The sequence below is a fragment of the Arvicanthis niloticus genome, chromosome 12 (assembly GCF_011762505.2).
Source record: "Arvicanthis niloticus isolate mArvNil1 chromosome 12, mArvNil1.pat.X, whole genome shotgun sequence".
NCBI lineage: Eukaryota > Metazoa > Chordata > Mammalia > Rodentia > Muridae > Arvicanthis > Arvicanthis niloticus.
The window spans coordinates 76,516,380-76,528,618 of record NC_047669.1 but is presented as its reverse complement, the minus strand read 5'-3'; the positions used below and the strand labels follow the sequence as shown (position 1 = coordinate 76,528,618).

Below are 12,239 nucleotides of genomic sequence, written 5' to 3'. Positions count from 1 at the left end.
AATAGGAACTCAAGCAGGGCTGCCACAGAGATGCAAGAGCTGGTGCAGAAGCCATGGAGGGGTGCTTGGCTTGCTTCTCGTGGTTTGCTCAGTCTGATTTTTTTTTTTTTTTATAGAACCCCGGACCACCAGTCCAGGCATGGCACCACTCACCACGGGCTGGGCCCTCCCTCACTAACTACTAATTGAGAAAATGCCTTACAGCTGGATTGATTTATGGAGGCAACTTTACAATTAAGGTTCTCTCCTTTCAGATGACTCCGGCTCCTGTCAGGTTCACATAAAACTAAGTCAGAACCTTGTCAACTTGATACACAAACACACCACTCTTCATTCTTGTTCATTCCCAAGATCTAAAATTAACATCAACATCACAATAGAAAAATTTTTACAAACTTTAAAAGTCCCAGGGTCTTTACAAATTCAAACACTTTAATACTGGGCCTCCTGTAAAATCCAAAGTCTCTTTTAAACCCCAGGTCTCTTTTAAAATTTAGCTTCTCAGTTGTGAGATTCTATAAAACAAAAAATTATCTGAATACTGTCTTATTTCAAGAGGAAAGAACCAGAGCACACCCATAATCTCAACAAAGCAAAAACAAACACCAAAAGTTAAATAACTCAATGTCCAGTGTCTGAGATTGACTCACGATCTTCTGGGCTCTTCCACGGGGCTTGGGTCACTTCTGCAGCTCTGTCCTCTGCAGCGCACACAGCTTGTCTTCCAGGCTCCAGCTGGCTCTATTCCACCTCTGCCACTGTTCTTGGTGCTTATCCCATGGTATTGGACTTCTGGGATCCCTTGTTACAACTGGGCTGCGCTTTCGCCAGTAGATTCTCAGGGCTCTCTTCAGGGACCGCAACCCCACCTCACAGTGCAAAGCCTCAGCTACGCACCATGGCTCCTTCATCCTTCAAGACCAACACCACCCGGGTGACTCTTACACTATTAACTTCAGCTGCTAGCACCAGGCGCAACTTCAGCCAGCTCTGGAACACAGCTCCTGTGTGCTGACCCTGAGGAAACTCTTCTCAGGAGACTTCACCTGAATAATGCTGGTCTCTTCTTAATCATGGCTGATTCTTCAGCTCCAGCTAATCAGAACAACAGAATCTTAACTCAAAAGAAAAAAACAGCCCCATAGAGTCTTTAATCTTCCCTCTGAATCCTCACAAGCCAGGCCTCCACCCTCTGCACTGCTGTCAACAATCTTATCCTCCAAGCTCCCACAGAATATCCCACTGAGCTCTCAACACTCAGTGGATTTTCTAGCCCAAAGTTTCAAAGTCCTTCCACAATCCTCCCCAAAGTAGCAGGGTCAGGTCTGTCGCAGTAATACCAGGTACTATCCTAGTACCAACTTGTCTTAGTTTGGGTCACTATTGCTATGATGAAACATCATGGCCAAAATCAAGTTAGGGAGGAAAGGGTTACATTTCTACATCATAGTCCATCACTGAAGGAAGTCAGGGCAGGAACCTGGAGGCAGAAGCTGATGCAGAGGCTATGGAGGGGTGCTGCTTGCTGGCTTATTCCTTATGTCTTGTTCAGTCTCCTTTCTTATACAACCCAGGACCACCAGCCCAGGGATAGCATCACCCATAGTGGTCATGGTTCTCTCATATCAATCACTAATTAATAAAATTCCCTACAACCTGATCTCATGGAGGTGTTTTCTCAATTGAGGTTCCCTTCTTACAGATGACTGTAGCTTGTGTCAAGTTGACATAAAACAAGCAAGAACAGCCAAGTCAATGTCCAGCAACGCAGGCTGTCATGACCAATGTCTAGCAATGCAGGCTGTCATGACCAATGCCCAGCAATGCAGACTGTCATGGTCAATTCCCAGCAATGCAGGCTGTCATGGTAGTGCCCAGCAATGCAGAATGTCATGGTCAATGCCCAGCAATGCCGACTGTCATGGTCAGTACGTAGCAATACAGACTGTTATGGTCAATGCCCACCAATGCAGGCTGTCATGACCAATGCCTAGCAATGTAGGCTGTCATGACCAATGCCCAGCAATGCAGACTGTCATGGTCAATGCCCACCAATGCAGACTGTCATGATCAATGCCCACCAATGCAGTACTGTCAGTCGATTCAGGAACAAATAATTTTTTATTGTTTTCTGGTTTATTCTTTAATGAAGTAGGTGGGGTTAGAGGGGAGTAGTTATGACACTCTCTGGTGTCATTCCTGTTTGTTATGTTGGTGTGCAATAGAATTATTCTGAAAAATAATTTTCAGTCACGAACCTCGAGGGTTCCCAGATGCTTTAATGCTTTATAGCTGTTTTTAAACATCTGTCCTCTCAGCCTCTGGGCTGATTAACTGCTCAGTTAACAGAAATGTGCTGATGCTGCTTAACATGACACACACTTTCCTCCTTTTCCTTATCACCTTTCACCTTTTACTCTTCCAAAGGGGAATGTCTGTTGGTGGAAACCTGGCCCCTGGGTGAGTAAGTGCTATTAGTTAAAGACTGGTATTGTGGAAATTCTAGCTAATGAAGCACAAACTGTCAGAACACCTGTCATAGGCTACCAAAGTAGCATTCCCAGGCTGGACACAATCCCTTTCGTCTTCAGAAATAAAGAGAAGAGCTCCTCGGAGATCAACTATCCTGTCATGACATATTGGCTGTTCCAGACAAAATGAGGCTGAGACTTCCTGAGGGTTCTGGTCACAGGAAATATAAAATTTCTCCTCCTTAAAGCAAGGCACCTCCAGCTCAGCGTTTTGCACATCTCTGGCTGCATTACTCTCCGCTGTGGGGACTCTCCTGTATGTACTACTCTCCTGTAGTGGCAGCCTTGGTCTTTACCTACAAGGTGCCAGTAGATTGCTTCCATCAGTGACAATGGAAAGTGTCCCCAGACATTGCAGATTGGGGTCAAGATGCATAAGATCATCTCTAGTTGGAATGAACATTTTAATGAGTGCCGTGTCAACTTGAGCATGCATGAAAATCTCAGATCAGAAACCACATGGATGTTAGATATTACATGTAAGTATAGCTGTGACTATACCATGCAAGTCTCCAAATGCCCCTCTTTTGTCCCTCTGAAAGCTATGTGCAAGCAGGTGAGCACACCTATCTCCCAGATGCCATTCTAAAGTGTGACATCAGCAGCTCTCGCCCCTGGCATGAGCTCATGGCACTTGGATTTCCTTTGTAAGGTGCACATGGAGTGAGTATGCTCACACTGACATCTCGGGAGAGTGAGGAACTGGCCTCAGTCAAATGAGCTTCACATATAATTGGTCTGCCATAAAAATAAATGGACTATCTAATAGTGTTTGTTTTTTAAATATTGTTATACCTAGGGATGGGCATGATTACCAATTAATGGATCCCATTTTTAGCATAAACAAGTCTGTTGCTCTTCTTCCAGGCAATTTTTTTCCTGTGATATTGTGCACACTGACAGAGGTTGCCACCTACAAACAGAATTGAGAATTCTTTTCCTTCCCTTTCTAAGTGGGTTTCTCTGGACACTATAGTTGGTTCTTATTTGCTTATCACAAAGGGAGATGTTATACTTAACAATGGAGCCTCCCACGTCCTTAGCCCCCACAGACCATCAGCACCCTGGTGTGCCTCATTATACTTTAAACTCTTTAACTTCTGTGAGGATCTAAAAACTCAGCTGGCCATACTCTGACCTGCTTATAAATAGCCATCCACACTTTGCACTGGGAACGGAGAGGTGTTAAAGGTGAACAGGCGTGGCTGGGGACGCAGCTCACTGATACCCAGGCTGAATAAGACCCTGGATTTGATTCCCGGCATCGTAAAAATAGAGCATGGTAGTGTGTGTCTATAATCTTAGTTAGCACTTGGGACACATGAGACCTTGTCTCAAAAACATTTTTTTAAAAAAAATGACTTGGTATCTTATGCCTATAATTGGACCACTCAGAAAGTAGAGACCATTGTGAGTCTATTATGAGTCTGAATTCAAGGTCAGCCTAGGCTACAGATAGAAAGACCCTATCTCAAAAAAAAAAAAAAAAAAAGAAAGAAAGAAAGAAAGAAAGAAAAGAAAAAAGAAAAGAAAAAAAGAAAAAAAGAAAAAGAAGAAAAAGGGAAAGAAAGAAAGAAAAGAATAAAGCATAGCTTCAAGTACCCACTTCAAGTTATAAACACACACACACACACACACACACACACACACACACACACACAGTTTTACCTGACCCCTGAGAAGCTGTATGCTCAAAGATACAGCGAGTGTTACCATCACCATTTATCTGACCTCTTCCTGATCTTGTGGACCACTGTGATGGAGCAAAAACCTTCTAGATACATAGGGACCTTCAGCTCAGTCCTGCTAAGATCTGGCATTCCTAAACCTGTGCTCCAGACAGGTTGTCAGGGAGACACTTGAGCCGCACGGGGATGCTGCTGGTACCACACCTGGCCTTCATTTCCAGCAAGGAGTACCAAGGTCATGACTACAGATTTACCATCTGGTGAATCTGGCAAAGAAAGCTTCCTGTGACTCCAGGTGACTCGAAACCGGGCCAGAAGAACCACATCCCATATTCCTGGTTTGGCTCTAAGCTCAGGACTCAGCATTATCAGCTGAGCTGGAAGGAATGGAAACCCGCTGTCCCTCCCTGTACAAGGACAGAACCATCCTTCCTATAGAGGCAAGCCATCTGGGCTCATTGTCCAGGTCTCTATGATCTGTCTGGCACACAAACATAAATTATGGGTCCTGCCTATGGACTCTGGACACAGTGATTAGGAAAACTTATACAAAGACACCAAGGTGACAATTTTAAGGTGTTCCTCAGAAAGCGCTCAGTCTGCTCAGGTGAGGAGGACACAGGTAACAACCTGTTCGGTGAAGTCAGTTAAATATCTTCAGGCCGAGGTGCTTATTTCCAGCTCTCAGTCAGAGAGAAAGTGAGATTTAAACAGTATTTAGTGAGGAGAAGGAGCCTTCCTTCAGGTGCAGAGGAAAACATACAGAGAGATGAGCCACAGGGAGGAGTCATGAGTAACAATAGCCCAGTGTGTGATGGGAAAGTATAGTGTCTTAATGCCGCCATGTAGCCTTGGCAGAGTAAGAGATACGAGATCGGTTTAGAACTGAAGATATTTAAAAAGAAAAGCAAGTATGGGGTATATTTAAAGATCAAAGTCACTTCCTGGGCTCAAAATATCTCTCTCCACATTCTTGGCCTCTCCTCCTGTGTTTGAGAGCCTTTTCCTCAGCATCAGACCAGCAGGGAACGAACAGTGCAGGATGCCACCGTGGTCCGGGATGAAAGATGTTGAGGGTCTGGAAGCAGGAACTGTTTCCGAAGCCACTGTGGCTACCAGGTGCACGAACTCCGAAGAACTGTGGTCAGAAACTGCCACCACCTGTGTGGCTTAGAGACATAAGTGAAGACGCTCACGGTTTTGGTTTCTTCCAGAGGCCTTGGGGGAGAAGTGGTTCGTGTCTCTCCTAGCTTCTGGTGTTTGCCAGTAACATTCCCATTTGTGCAGAGACATCCCTTGGTTCTGTCGCTCAGCCAGCCATAGCACCTCCCCCAACCCCTTCCAATATAACTCCAAATCTCTCCCTCTGATAAAGGCACTGGGATTGTGTCTGGAAGCAGTGAACCTGGAATGACCTCATCCTAATGTAACCATTTCTACAGAAATCCCATTGCCAAATAAAGGCCCGTTCATAACTACAGAGGCCTGCGGCTGGAACAAATCTTTTTTGGTGGTGAGATTCAACTCACAGCCCTGGATGTGTGATCTAAGCAAGGTTGTCGGGAAGGAGAGATGAGAGGATGTGACAAGCTGTTCTAAGGACGGGATCGACCGTCCCTCTGGATAAAACTTTGAATGATCGGGGAAGGAGATGATGTCTGTAAGTTCGAGACTCATACTTATAAATGAGAAAATCGCACAGTCTACCCGGTCGACATTCTCATGGCTGCCGTGGTAGCTGTGTTCGTGTCAGGAGAGACACCAACCTACCCCAAATGTACCCTCAGTATGTAAAAGTTCCAATAAATCCGAACAGGAGAGAGTGGGGCATGGGGAAGGAAGGGGAAACTCGGAAGTAGAGAGGGGAGGAGAAAGAAAGAGCAGAGTGGAGATCTAGACACTAGATTCTAGGGGTTTACCAAGGTCCACATGTCAAGCATCCCTGGAGTGTCTAGAAGAGGTGGACATATGGATCAGTGGAAAGATCCAGCCTTGGCTGACATCATCAAATCCACTGAAAGCCACTGAGGGTCTCAGCTGAACGACACACTACTCCGGTGTGTGTGGGGGGGGGAGAGGGGGGTAATTCTCCCTATTACTAACGTCTGACCTGCGACACTAGACCTCTCAGTTCTCCGACCTTTGCACTTAATTTACACCAAAAGCTCCCTGCTTCTTGAGGCTTCAGACACAGATTTAATTATACGCCAGCTTTACTGGGTTTCAAGTTTGCAGATGGGAGGACTCTTGCTCCCCACAGCACGAGCCAGCTCTTATGTGGCATCTTCTGTTGGTCTCTTCACTCTGCTTCGATATAACACTTGAGGCTGGTACATTGTAAACAACCATCTTTCCCTTCTCATCGCTCTGGAGACGGAGTGGGCCAGTGTCAGCTCACTGACAAGCTTGGGTTTTAGTGGGGTTTGCTGAACCCGGGTTGTCTTCTTTTGGGTGGTGTCCTCACATGAGAAGATGATTTGTTTATTATTTGTTTATATTTCTATTTATTTAAAAATAATAAAATGTCACACACATTGATTTCCAAGAACTGTCTGGAGATACAGCATTAGATCTCAGAAAGCTATCGAATATCCATTTGTAATCTGGGATGTAAGTGGGTGAGATTAATTGTGATGAGACTCAGAAGTTGACCTTGGAGGGTAACAGTGGATTGGGAAGTCATGGTGGTGCCCTCAGCCCTCTCCTTCTCTGTAAGACAAGAATATAATGGGACACGCTGCACACAAAGATTCCTGGTGCATCACCGTGTTGAAACCCATCCCACCTCCAGTCTACAAGTTCTGCTCACAGTTCTGGTAAATGAACTGGAGTTGTCAGACTTTTGAACCCCCTCCAGATCCTCTTGTCCTGTGGATGTTGTAAAGAGATTCCCTTCAGAATTTGCCTCCCCAGATATGAGAAACATAAGTAATAATGTTGCCGTGAGTTATTTGTTTTTGTTGCCTCAGATGAAATTGGACAGCAAGCATGCTTGGAGGTTTCAGATTTTAATTGTGACTAATTACACTCAGACTCATAAAGTAGCAAAACAATACCCAAAGCCAAATCAGATGAAGGTGAAGCTGATCCCCAGAAGTGAATCCATTAACATGTTCGAGCTCTGTGTCTGCTGGCCAGATCCGCACATTGCCAGGCAGAGACAGCTGTGTGGGTTTTGAGGTGCCCCAAGCAACCAGCACAGCAGAGTCAGTGGGCTTCTCTTCCAGCTCCCAGAGCTCCCAGAGAGGCCGAAATCTGAGTTGTTTGTTCGTTCTCTTTCTCTGGACTCTACAAACAGAAGCAGTTAGACCACAAAAGCTTATGCAGAGATCTCACCCAGGGGATGCCATGGTGCTGACTGACAAGCCCACATGCAAGGGTCAGCAGGACAGGATCTCCAGTGACCCTCATCACCACCATGCTGGGTACCTCTCTAACCACTTCTTCACTTTGCTAACTGCCACCTTTAGATATGATGAATAAATAGCAGAGGCTTCTCTCTCCTCTCCTCTCTCTCGCTCTCTCTCGCTCTCTCTCTCTCTGTGTGTGTGTGTGTGTGTGTTTGTGTTTGCTTTCTTTTCACACAAATATTATGTTTTGACATTCTAAGAAGATCCCATTCTATCCAATTCCCAGTGTTAGAGGCAGCAAAGACTCGATCGAAGAGAGTGCTTTGATCTGCACACTGGGACCTGTTCAGAGCCATCTTTCTCCTCTGGTCTACCCGCATCCAGGAGACAGTGCCACCCTTCAGGCAGCAAGAGACAGGAGAAATGCACGTGAATGTCTTAGGATTGGTCACAGTGCTCAGATTAGTTGTCTTTTGGGGAAGGGGAAGGCAGAGGAATCCAGAGCCCCCATGTAGAGACCTGGTTCTAGTTAGAGAACACATACACACACTACACTCACACAAACATACCACACACTCATTCACATATCACACACACTCCACGCACACACCACACACACATACCACACACACTCATTCACATATCCATACATAGTCACCACACCACACACATACACACACATACCACACATACATACCATACACACACACACAGTCATTCACATACCACACACAGTCACACACATCACACGCATACACACATACCACACACACTCATTCACATACCACACACAGTCACACATACCACACACATACACACACACATATACCACACACACACACAGTCATTCACATACCACACACAGTCACACACACCACACACATACCACACACATACCACACACACATGCCATACACACACACACACACACACACACACACACACCACACACACACACACTACACTCTGTACCTGAGTCAACCCTTATAGATCCAACAAAGTGTGGACGAGAGTGTGTGAAAGGAGTCGCACCAGCAGTGAGCACACACAGTCATCCTTCCTGTCCTAATTTCTGAACCATGTAGAACAATCACTTTACATCCTAGGAGATATTATGCACAACATAAAGACAGGATGAGGCACATAGGAGGTGTGCACAGGTTATATACAAATGTTATGCCATTTTTAAATGACAGATCTTAACGTTTGTGGATTTCTGTAACTGTGGGTATGCTAGCTAGTTTTATGTCAACTTGACATACACTAGAGTCACAGGAGAAGAGGGAGCCTCCATAATGCTGGCTGTAGACAAGCCTGTAGGACTTCTCTTATTAGTGATTGATATGCAAGGACCTAGCCCATTGTTGGTGTGGTGGCCATCCCAGGCAGGTGGTTCTGGGTGCTATAAGAAAGCAGGCTGATCAAGTCACGCCAGCAAGCCAGTGAGCAGTATCAGCTCCTGCCTCCAGGTTCCCACCCTGCTTGAGTTCCTGTCCTGACTTCCTTCCATGACGCAGTGATGTGGAAGTGTGAGCCAAATAAACCTTTCCTACCATAGTTGCTGTGCTCATGTGTTTTGTCACAGCAATAGTACTCTAGACTTTCGATCTGAAGTGAAATAGAATATGGACAGAGACAACCAGACTACTTGTAGTAAGGGCCATGGGTGAGCACAGCGAGCGCTGTTGAAGAAGCCATGGTCTAGTGCCTTCTCAGGTCTTTCCTGGGCCGTGAACAGGCTGAGATAAACATGACACAAAATTTAGAAATGGCCTGTCTCAGATAGGGTCTTTGTTGCTATAATATAACACCATTACCAAAAACACCTTGAGGAAGGAAGGTGTTATTTCATTCTACATCTTTAGTCAGAGTCAGATGGACTAATTCTTCCAGGGATATAGTCAAATACCAAGCTTAGTTAACATTGGTAAAACTTTAGTTTGGTGGGAGGAAGTAGCATATGGATTATATCACCAATTTTTCATTAATTCCTGAGCAGTCAGTCCACAACTGAAGGAAAACATGGCAGGGCTCAAACTTGGAACCTGGAGGCAGGAACTGAAACAAGTTCTGCAGGAACATGGCTCACAGGCTTGGCCCTCATGGATTTCTCACCCTGCTCTGTTAATAGCATCCCAGACTTCCTTCCCAGGGGTGATGCTGCCCCAGTGAGCTGGGCCCACCCACTAAGAAAAAGTCCCACAGCCTCGTCCACATGCCAATCTGCTAGGGATATGTTCTCAATTGAGGTTTTCTCTTCTAAAAGGACTCAAGCTGTGTCAAGATGAAAAATACAAAGATAACAAACAAAACAGGAAACCACCAACAGGACTTCACCTCATTCCCGAGAGACACGGGTGAGCAACCTCATCTCTGTCAGAAAACATAGTGTGTTTCTAAACAGTTTAAAGTTTCTATGGTTTTCACCACTGTGCCCATTCAAACACGACTGAACAGTGTGCACAGTGGCTCTCGGAAAATATTAGTTCAACTGAACTGGGCTTTAGGTGTTCAGTAAATAATAAAGAATTAGTGGACACAACTATGTGTGTACTTCCCTCCCTCCAAACTGAAGTGCTTTAATAGTGTTACCTGAGTTTAGTATCTACAAATGTCTGCATCCTGCAAGAATAGTCAGTTGCCTCTCTAACAGCTCAAAAAGCTAGCCTGAATCTGTAGCCGTATATAAAAACATTCAAGATGAGAAGAAGAGAAGATGTAAGATGAAGAGGTTGGAGAAGGAGGGGAGAGGGAGAAAAAGGAGAAAAAAGAAAAGAGGGAGGAGAAAGAGAGAAAAAGGAGGGGGGAGAGACAGGGAAGAGGAAACCTGGAGCTCACTGATGGCTAGGCTTCCTGACAAGTGAGCTCCAAGGATTCACCTGTCTCTGGCCCCTTTGCTGGGGTACAGATATGTACCACCAGTCCCTGTGTACATGGGTGGTGGAAATACATACCCATGTCCCTAGGCTTTCATAGCACAGTGCACTCTAAAAGACTTAGTCCATCTTCCTAGACCACGATGGTTCCCTTCCGTGTCAGCTTAGGTTGCAGTGTGAGCACAGGCAGGTTAAACAAGGATCTGTGTGAGCCTGTGGTTATTTCCAGAGGAGATCAGTAGATGCCCTAATGAGATTGTGTTCTCAGCAAGGTAGCCAGGCATAACTGGTCCTTGCAGATGGTGGAGAACAGGAAAGTGGAGATGAGTAGCCAGCATAACTGGTCCATTGCAGATGGTGGAGAATAGGAGGTAGAGGATGAGGTAGCCAGGCATAACTGATCCATTGCAGATGGTGGAGAACAGGAAAGTGGAGGATGCTTGATTGAGCAGGGATTTTGTTCCCATCTGGCGAGATTGGAGTATACGTTGTTGACTTTCCAGCTCCCAGTCCTAAAACCAACTTCTACCCCAACTTTCCTAAGTCCCCAACATAACAGGACTCTTCATTCCGTAACCACAGTCGATGACACGTGTCTTTGTGGCTCCAGCTCTCTGGAGGGTCCGACTAACATAGAGTCTGTGTATTCACTCAGGAGAGGTGAAGTCATTAGATGGGGAGAGACTGAACCACACAGAAGAATCACAGCAGAGTCGCCCACCCACCACATATCAGAAGGGACATTTTCGTGAAAAAGAAAGTAATGCTACACAGTGTGTTTTCTGGTCCATGCAAACATACACAGAACATCCCAGGAATGCTACGACCATGCTCTTGTGTGTTCAATCATTATGTTAAATACTCATGATCTGGAGTTATCAGACTCCCCGGCAGCCAAATTCCTGTCCAGGGAAATGTATGAGGTAGCTTGTATTTTCCACATCACTTTCCCCGGAAGCCTTGTGAGGTAGAGGTTGGGAGGCAATGTCTGTCTCAGAGACAGGCAACCATGGTAGACACTGTCTTGACATCGTGTCTATCCATGGCTCTGATGCTGGAAGCTAGCAACTCGTAGCCTCCTCCCTGTCATCTGACTGCATGTTATCTGTTTCTTTCTATCAAGATGGTCCCTGTGCCTTGGAGTTCACACACACTGGAAGGAGACTGAGCTTGGAGCACTGAGCTCCGGAGCAAGGCTGTGTTGGTATTTCTTTCAAAAAGCCAGATGACTGTGCCAACAGCTTTGTCTGAACTGTTTGCCAAGGCCATTTGGGTGTGAGTGGAGGGTGACATTTGATATCTAGACATGCTTTCCTGTTCTGACATTTAGCCATCCCAGAAATATCTCAGTTGCTGAGGTACTGGGATCTATGGTCTGTGCATCTTCACTTTGCAGAGGACCAGGAAGCAGCAATTAATGGATGCAAAGGTTGAGGAAAAGCTTTTGAATGTTCCTTGGGTTTTAACTTTTGAACATTAATCAGACAGACACACACCACACACACACACACACGGAGAGAGAAGAATATTTTGGAAACTGTTAGGAAAAGTTTGTCTAATGGTTTATTTTTATGAATAGAAGCAAAATATGTCATTCAGAAAAGAAGTAAATGCTGGTTTTAGACAAAAAGCACAGGTTTCCTTCTCTATAGAAAGGGGAACCAATACAAATGAATTTTGACCAGATCTTGGGGCCATCCCTTCCCAAGCCTGCTGGGACTTGGGTCTTCCTCAGCTCTAAGGGCAGAGGTCTGATGACACAGAGGCCTGTCTGCATTGGAGTCTTGAGAGGTG

At 45.4% G+C, this 12,239-nt stretch overlaps 1 long non-coding RNA gene across 1 annotated transcript in view; it reads right to left on the bottom strand.

The window, feature by feature from the left end:
* Nucleotides 1–7,221: 7,221 nt before the first annotated feature.
* Nucleotides 7,222–12,239, bottom strand: part of LOC143434033 (uncharacterized) — a 15,826-nt gene continuing 10,808 nt past the window's right edge. The window contains exon 3 of the long non-coding RNA XR_013103180.1: nucleotides 7,222–7,507. This is a non-coding gene — a long non-coding RNA (uncharacterized LOC143434033). The remainder of the gene's footprint in view (nucleotides 7,508–12,239) is intronic.